Genomic DNA, 9868 nt, shown 5'->3' on the forward strand with positions numbered 1-9868 from the left:
TCTCTGGTATGGTGCTACTGCTACAGGGTGCTACTGCTGACTATAAGGGTCTCTGGTATGGTGCTACTGCTGACTATAAGGGTCTCTGGTATGGTGCTACTGCTGACTATAAGGGTCTCTGGTATGGTGCTACTGCTGACAATAAGGGTCTCTGGTATGGTGCTACTGCTGACTATAAGGGTCTCTGGTATGGTGCTACTGCTGACTATCAGGGTCTCTGGTATGGTGCTACTGCTGACTATAAGGGTCTCTGGTATGGTGCTACTGCTGACTATAAGGGTCTCTGGTATGGTGCTACTGCTGACTATAAGGGTCTCTGGTATGGTGCTACCGGTATGGTGCTACTGCTGACTATAAGGGTCTCTGGTATGGTGCTACTGCTGACTATAAGGGTCTCTGGTATGGTGCTACTGCTGACTATAAGGGTCTCTGGTATGGTGCTACTGCTGAATATATAAGGGTTCTGGTATGGTGCTACTGCTGACTATAAGGTCTCTGGTATGGTGCTACTGCTGACTATAAGGGGTATGGTGCTACTCTGACTATAAGGGTCTCTGGTATGGTGCTACTGCTGACTATAAGGGTCTCTGGTATGGTGCTACTGCTGACTATAAGGGTCTCTGGTATGGTGATACTGCTGACTAATGGAGCAGGGATCACTCTGATTGGTTAATCCATCTAATTATTATGGACTGACTGATTCAACAAGCAGTGACTAATGAAGTGGGACTGACTGATTCTGGTAATGAGAGTGATTCACTACGGACTGACTGATTCAACAAGCAGTGACTAATGAGAGTGATTCACTACGGACTGACTGATTACAAGCAGTGACTAATGAGAGTGATTCACTACGGACTGACTGATTCAACAAACAGTGACTAATGAGAGTGATTCACTACGGACTGACTGATTCAACAAGCAGTGACTAATGAGAGTGATTCACTACGGACTGACTGATTCAACAAGCAGTGACTAATGAGAGTGATTCACTACGGACTGACTGATTCAACAAGCAGTGCTACTAACTGACTATAAGAGTGATTCACTACGGACTGACTGATTCAACAAGCAGTGACTAATGAGAGTGATTCACTACGGACTGACTGATTCAACAAGCAGTGACTAATGAGAGTGATTCACTACGGACTGACTGATTCAAGCAGTGACTAAGCACTGACTGACAACAAGCATGAGAGTGATTCACTACGGACTGACTGATTCAACAAGCAGTGACTAATGAGAGTGATTCACTACGGACTGACTGATTCAACAAGCAGTGACTAATGAGAGTGATTCTCTGGATTGATTCACAAGCTGACTAATGACTGACTGACTGATTCAACAAGCAGTGACTAATGAGAGTGATTCACTACGGACTGACTGATTCAACAAGCAGTGACTAATGAGAGTGATTCACTACAGACTGACTGATTCAACAAGCAGTGACTAATGAGAGTGATTCACGGACTGACTGATTCAACAAGCAGTGACTAATGAGAGTGATTCACTACGGACTGACTGATTCAACAAGCAGTGACTAATGAGAGTGATTCACTACGACTGACTGATTCAACAAGCAGTGACTAATGAGAGTGATTCACTACGGACTGACTGATTCAACAAGCTGACTAATGAGTGATTCACTGATTCAACAAGCAGTGACTAATGAGAGTGATTCACTACGGACTGACTGATTCAACAAGCAGTGACTAATGAGAGTGATTCACTACGGACTGACTGATTCAACAAGCAGTGACTAATGAGAGTGATTCACTACGGACTGACTGATTCAACAAGCAGTGACTAATGAGAGTGATTCACTACGGACTGACTGATTCAACAAGCAGTGACTAATGAGAGTGATTCACTACGGACTGACTGATTCAACAAGCAGTGACTAATGAGAGTGATTCATCACGGACTGACTGATTCAACAAGCAGTGACTAATGAGAGTGATTCACTACGGACTGACTGATTCAACAAGCAGTGACTAATGAGAGTGATTCACTACGGACTGACTGATTCAACAAGCAGTGACTAATGAGAGTGATTCACTACGGACTGACTGATTCAACAAGCAGTGACTAATGAGAGTGATTCACTACGGACTGACTGATTCAACAAGCAGTGACTAATGAGAGTGATTCACTACGGACTGACTGATTCAACAAGCAGTGACTAATGAGAGTGATTCACTACGGACTGACTGATTCAACAAGCAGTGACTAATGAGAGTGATTCACTACGGACTGACTGATTCAACAAGCAGTGACTAATGAGAGTGATTCACTATGGACTGACTGATTCACTACGGACTGACTGATTCAACAAGCAGTATCTAATGAGAGTGATTCACTACGGACTGACTGAGTCAACAAGCAGTGACTAATGAGAGTGATTCACTACGGACTGACTGATTCAACTAATGAAGCACGGTCTGATTCCAAGCAGGACTAATGGAGTGATTCACTCACACGGACGGACTGATTCAACAAGCAGTGACTAATGAGAGTGATTCACTCACTACGGACAAGCAGTGACTAATGTGTCTCAATGGCAGTGACTAATGAGAGACGGTGATTCACAAGCAGTGACTAATGACTGACGGAGCAAGGGTGACTAATGAGTGATTCACTACGGACTGATTCAACAAGCAGTGACTAATGAGAGTGATTCACTACGGACTGACTGATTCAACAAGCAGTGACTAATGAGAGTGATTCACTACGGACTGACTGATTCAACAAACAGTGACAGTGACTAATGAGAGTGATTCACTACGGACTGACTGATTCAACAAGCAGTGACTAATGAGAGTGATTCACTACGGACTGACTGATTCACAAGCAGTGACTAATGAGAGTGATTCACTACGGACTGACTGATTCAACCAGCAGTGACTAATGAGAGTGATTCACTACGGACTGACTGATTCAACAAGCAGTTACTAATGAGAGTGATTCACTACGGACTGACTGATTCAACAAGCAGTGACTAATGAGAGTGATTCACTACGGACTGACTGATTCAACAAACAGTGACTAATGAGAGTGATTCACTACGGACTGACCGATTCAACAAGCAGTGACTAATGAGAGTGATTCACTACGGACTGACTGATTCAACAAGCAGTTACTAATGAGAGTGATTCACTACGGACTGACTGATTCAACAAGCAGTGACTAATGAGAGTGATTCACTACGGACTGACCGATTCAACAAGCAGTTACTAATGAGAGTGATTCACTACGGACTGACTGATTCAACAAGCAGTGACTAATGAGAGTGATTCACTACGGACTGACTGATTCAACAAGCAGTGACTAATGAGAGTGATTCACTACGGACTGACTGATTCAACAAGCAGTGACTAATGAGAGTGATTCACTACGGACTGACTGATTCAACAAGCAGTGACTAATGAGAGTGATTCACTACGGACTGACTGATTCAACAAGCAGTGACTAATGAGAGTGATTCACTACGGACTGACTGATTCAGAGATGGATCACGTGCCATGGAACACAGGAGTCACTGGGGGAGACATCACAACGGTTCCCTTACTACTAAGTGTTGCTGTTGCTAGGGAACCACACGTACTAGCCCTGCTCCCACCCTGCCCACCTCTACCTGGAGTACTTGAGGGAGAAAACAAGCCTATGACACCCGAGTTGTAGAACATTCCAGACATTGTAGAGGAGAGTGAGAGTGGCAGGGTGAAAGACAGTGTTTGGATAATGAGAGAGAGAGAGACTAATGAGAGAGAGAGACAGGGAGGGAGGAGATACCCAGACAGGGAGGGAGGGAGGGACAGACAGGGAGGGAGGAGGGACTCCCCAGACAGGGAGGGAGGGAGGGACCCAGACAGGGAGGGAGGGAACCCAGACAGGGAGGGAGGGAAGACAAGAAGGGAGGGAGGGACCCAGACAGGGAGGGAGGGACCCATCCCCAAGAAGGAGGGAGGGACCCAGACAGTGAGGGAGGGAGGGACCATGAATACAAGAAGGGAGGGAATGGACCCAGACAAGAAGGGAGGGAGAGGAGGGACCCAGACAGGAAGGGAGGGAGGGAGGGACCCAGACAAGAAGGGAGGGAGGGAGGGACCCAGACAGTGAGGGAGGGAGGGACCCAGACAAGAAGGGAGGGAGGGACCCAGACAAGAAGGGAGGGAGGGAGGGAGGGACCCAGACAGGAAGGGAGGGAGGGACCCAGACAAGAAGGGAGACTTTAATGGAGCTGGAGGGAGGGACCATACAGACAGTACACAAAGAGTAGGGAGGGAGGGACCCAGACAAGAAGGGAGGGAGGGAGGGAGGGACCCAGACAGGGAGGGAGGGAGGGACCCAGACAAGAAGGGAGGGAGGGAGGGAGGGACCCAGACAGGGAGGGAGGGAGGGACCCAGACAAGAAAGGAGGGAGGGAGGGACCCAGACAAGAAGGGAGGGAGGGAGGGACCCAGACAGGGAGGGAGGGAGGGAGGGAGGGACCCAGACAGGGAGGGAGGGTAATAGACCCAGACAAGAAGGGAGGGGTTCTCTGAGGGTTCTCCGGCTGGAGAATAGAGGATAGATGTTCCAGTTGCCATGCCTCCCACAGTGGGACTGGAATGGTAATACTATACACTACCTTGTTATCAATCTATATGATATAACTGTCCCCTCTCCACCTGTATGGTATTCATATGGGTGTCACTGTTACGTGTCCCCTCTCCACCTGTATGGTATTCATATGGGTGTCTAACATGTCCCCTCTCCACCTGTATGTTATTAACATGTAACCCCTCTCCACCTGTATGGTATTCATATGGGTGTCACACCTAACGTGTCCCCTCTCCACCTGTATGGTATTCATATGGGTGTCTAACACTCCACCTGTATGGTATTCATATGGGTGTCACACTCTAACATGTCCCCTCTCCACCTGTATGGTATTCATATGGGTGTCACACTCTAACATGTCCCCCTCCACCTGTATGGTATTCATATGGGTGTCACACTCTAACGTGTCCCCTCTCCACCTGTATGGTATTCATATGGGTGTCACACTCTAACGTGTCCCCTCTCCACCTGTATGGTATTCATATGGGTGTCACACTCCTAACATATGTCCCCTCCCCTCTCCACCTGTATGGTATTCATATGGGTGTCACACTCCTAACGTGTCCCCTCTCCACCTGTATGGTATTCATATGGGTGTCACACTCTAACGTGTCCCCTCTCCACCTGTATGGTATTCATATGGGTGTCACACTCTAACATGTCCCCTCTCCACCTGTATGGTATTCATATGGGTGTCACACTCTAACATGTCCCCTCTCCACCTGTATGGTATTCATACATGGGTGTCACACTCCACCTAACGTGTCCCCTCTCCCCTACAGAAAATGTCCTTCATGGTGGCTCTTGGCCTGGTCACTACAGAGACACTGGAAGGTGAGTTCTTCCTGTGACACTAATTGAATTAAACTCATCAGAATTCAACAAGGCATTGGCACATCTTTGCTGTCTTGTGGCAGGTGGTAACAACGAGAAATTAAATGAACGGAGAAACCCACACTGCTCTGGCTATTATCACTGTTTTTACCCACACAGAGAATGAACAGAGAAACCCACACACTGCTCTGGCTAGTATCACTGTTTTTACCCACACAGAGAATGAACGGAGAAACCCACACACTGCTCTGGCTAGTATCACTGTTTTTACCCACAGAGAATGAACGGAGAAACCCACACTGCTCTGACTAGTATCACTGTTTTTACCCACACAGAGAATGAACGGAGAAACCACACACTGCTCTGGCTAGTATCACTGTTTTTACCCACACAGAGAATGAACGGAGAAACCCACACACTGCTCTGGCTAGTATCACTGTTTTTACCCACACAGAGAATGAACTGAGAAACCCACACACTGCTCTGGCTAGTATCACTGTTTTTACCCAGAGAATGAACACCCACACAGAATGAACAGAGAATGAACGGAGAAACCCACACACTGCTCTGGCTAGTATCACTGTTTTTACCCACACAGAGAATGAACAGAGAAACCCACACACTGCTCTGGCTAGTATCACTGTTTTTACCCACACAGAGAATGAACTGAGAAACCCACACACTGCTCTGGCTAGTATCACTGTGTTAAAACTTGTTCACTGTTTTTCCACACATCAGCGGCAGATATACTGTTTTTACACAGAGAATGAACAGAGAAACCCACACACTGCTCTGGCTGTATCACTGTTTTTACCCACCTGTCTGTCACATCTAGTATCACTGTTTTTACCCACACGGAGAACCCACACACTGTGTCTACCTGTCCCATCTAGCTTTACCTTGCCGTGTCTACCTGTCTGTTCCATCTAGATGTACCGCTGTGACTACCTGTCTGTCACATCTAGCTCTACCGGCTATGTCTACCTGTCTGTCTGTCTGTCCCATCTAGCTGTACTGGCTGTGTCTACCTGTCCCATCTAGCTGTATCCGGCTTGCTGCCTGTCTGTCTGTCTGTCCCATCTAGATGTACCGGCTGTGACTACCTGTCTGTCACATCTAGCTGTACGGAGAAACCCGGCTGTGTCTACCTGTCTGTCCCCATCTAGCTGTCTGGCTAGTACTGTGTCTACCTGTCTGTCTGTCCCATCTAGTCTGTATCAGCTGTACAGCTGTGTCTACCTGTCTGTCCCATCTAGCTGTACCGGCTGTGTCTACCTGTCCCATCTAGCTGTACTTGCTGTGCTGTGTCTACCTGACTACCTGTCTGACCCATCTAGCTGTACCGGTTGTGTCTACCTGTCTGTCCCATCTAGCTGTACCGGCTGTGTCTACCTGTCCCATCTAGCTGTACCGGCTGTGTCTACCTGTCTGTCCCATCTAGCTGTACCGGCTGTGTCTACCTGTCCCATCTAGCTGTACCGGCTGTGTGTCTATCTGTCTGACCCATCTAGCTGTACCGGCTGTGTCTACCTGTCTGTCCCATCTAGCTGTACCGGCTGTGTCTACCTGTCCCATCTAGCTGTACCGGCTGTGTCTACCTGTCCCATCTAGCTATACCGGCTGTGTCTACCTGTCCCATCTAGCTGTACCGGCTGTGTCTACCTGTCCCATCTAGCTGTACCGGCTGTGTCTACCTGTCTGTCCCATCTAGCTGTACCAGCTGTGTCTACCTGTCTGTCTGTCTGTCCCATCTAGCTGTACCGGCTGTGTCTATTGTCCCATCTAGCTGTACCGGCTGTGTCTACCTGTCCCATCTAGCTGTACCGACTGTGTCTACCTGTCCCATCTAGCTGTACCGGCTGTGTCTACCCTGTCCCATCTAGCTGTACCGGCTGTGTCTACCTGTCTGTCTGTCCCATCTACCTGTACCGGCTGTGTGTACCTGTCTGTCCCATCTAGCTGTACCGGCTGTGTCTACCTGTCCCATCTAGCTGTACCGCAGTGTCTACCTGTCCCATCTAGCTGTACCGGCTGTGTCTACCTGTCTGTCCCATCTAGCTGTACCGGCTGTGTCTACCTGTCTGTCCCATCTAGCTGTACCGGCTGTGTGTACCTGTCTGTCCCATCTAGATGTACCGGCTGTCTATTGTCCCATCTAGCTGTACCGGCTGTGTCTACCTGTCTGTCCCATCTAGCTGTACCGGCTGCTGTGTCACCTGTCTGTCCCATCTAGCTGTACCGGCTGTGTCTACCTGTCTGTCCCATCTACCTGTACCGGCTGTGTGTACCCGTCCCATCTAGCTGTACCGGCTGTGTCTACCTGTCTGTCCCATCTACCTGTACCGGCTGTGTGTACCCGTCCCATCTAGCTGTACCGGCTGTACCGGCTGTGTCTACCTGTCCCATCTAGCTGTACCGACTGTGTCTACCTGTCCCATCTAGCTGTACCGGCTGTGTCTACCTGTCTGTCCCATCTAGCTGTACCGGCTGTGTCTACCTGTCTGTCCCATCTACCTGTACCGGCTGTGTGTACCTGTCTGTCCCATCTAGCTGTACCGGCTGTGTCTACCTGTCCCATCTAGCTGTACCGGCAGTGTCTACCTGTCCCATCTAGCTGTACCGGCTGTGTCTACCTGTCTGTCCCATCTAGCTATTGCCGGCTGTGTCTACCTGTCCCATCTAGCTGTACCGGCTGTGTCTACCTGTCCCATCTAGCTGTACCGCTGTGTCTACCTGTTTGTCCATCTAGCTATACTGGCTGTGTCTACCTGTCTGTCCCATCTAGCTGTACCGGCTGTGTCTACCTGTCTGTCCCATCTAGCTGTACCGCTGTGTCTACCTGTCTGTCCCATCTAGCTGTACCGGCTGTGTGTACCTGTCTGTCCCATCTAGATGTACCGGCTGTGTCTATTGTCCCATCTAGCTGTAATTCTGCTGTGTCTACCTGTCTGTCCCATCTACCTGTACCGTCAACCTGTCCCATATAGCTGTACCGCTGTGTCTACCTGTCCCATCTAGCTGTACCGGCTGTGGTTCACCAGTCTGTCCCATCTAGCTGTACCGGCTGTGTCTACCTGTCTGTCCCATCTACCTGTACCGGCTGTGTGTACCCGTCCCATCTAGCTGTACCGGCTGTGTCTACCTGTCCCATCTAGCTGTACCGGCTGTGTCTACCTGTCTGTCTGACCCATCTAGCTGTACCGGCTGTGTCTACCTGTCTGTCCCATCTACCTGTACCGGCTGTGTCTACCTGTCCCATCTAGCTGTACCGGCTGTGTCTACCTGTCCCATCTAGCTGTACCGGCTGTGTCTACCTGTCCCATCTAGCTGTACCGGCTGTGTCTACCTGTCTGTCTGACCCATCTAACTGTACCGGCTGTGTCTACCTGTCTGTCCCATCTACCTGTACCGGCTGTGTCTACCTGTCCCATCTAGCTGTACCGGCTGTGTCTACCTGTCCCATCTAGCTGTACCGGCTGTGTCTACCTGTCCCATCTAGCTGTACCGGCTGTGTCTACCTGTTTGTCCCATCTAGCTGTACCGGCTGTGTCTACCTGTCTGTCTGACCCATCTAACTGTACCGGCTGTGTCTACCTGTCTGTCCCATCTACCTGTACCGGCTGTGTCTACCTGTCCCATCTAGCTGTACCGGCTGTGTCTACCTGTGTCCCATCTAGCTGTACCGGCTGTGTCTACCGTCTGTCCCATCTAGCTGTACCGGCTGTGTCTACCGTCTGTCCCATCTAGCTGTACCGGCTGTGTCTACCTGTTTGTCCCATCTAGCTGTACCGGCTGTGTCTACCTGTCTGTCTGACCCATCTAGCTGTACCGGCTGTGTGTACCTGTTCCATCTAGCTGTACCGGCTGTGTCTACCTGTCTGTCTGACCCATCTAGCTGTACCGGCTGTGTCTACCTGTCTGTCTGACCCATCTAGCTGTACCGGCTGTGTGTATCTAAACCTCTGTAACATAAGCCTGCGTTCCTCTACCATGGCAGAGATCCAGACCAAGAGACAGGAGAGGAAGAGGCGGAGCACAGCTAACCCAGCCTACAGCGGCCTGGTCCAACCAGAGGTACCCTTTTTGTCTGGTTCAAAGAGCTGCAATAGTTGACAAAATGTTATCTGAAAGTCAGTTAGAGCTGTTTAGGAGAGATATGTGTGTTTGAAATGTGTAAGAGATAGACATACAGTATGTAACGTTTATGTTAATTAAGACGTTGAGTAGTGCTAGTTTAAATAAGGGTCGATTGTCCGCGCCAGTGCTGAAATCTTAATTATCAGAAAGAAAAAAAATCCCCCACAGAAATCTGTCAGTTTAAGCTAGATATATAGCTGTGGTAGAGGTGAGTCTCTCACGGACATGTAGATGTCAGCTGTTTTTCTCTAAGACGCCACAGGCCTCACTAGACTCGTCTGAAGGTCTCTGATGG

The sequence above is a fragment of the Oncorhynchus keta genome, unplaced genomic scaffold (assembly GCF_023373465.1).
Source record: "Oncorhynchus keta strain PuntledgeMale-10-30-2019 unplaced genomic scaffold, Oket_V2 Un_contig_4433_pilon_pilon, whole genome shotgun sequence".
Classification (NCBI taxonomy): Eukaryota; Metazoa; Chordata; class Actinopteri; order Salmoniformes; family Salmonidae; genus Oncorhynchus; species Oncorhynchus keta.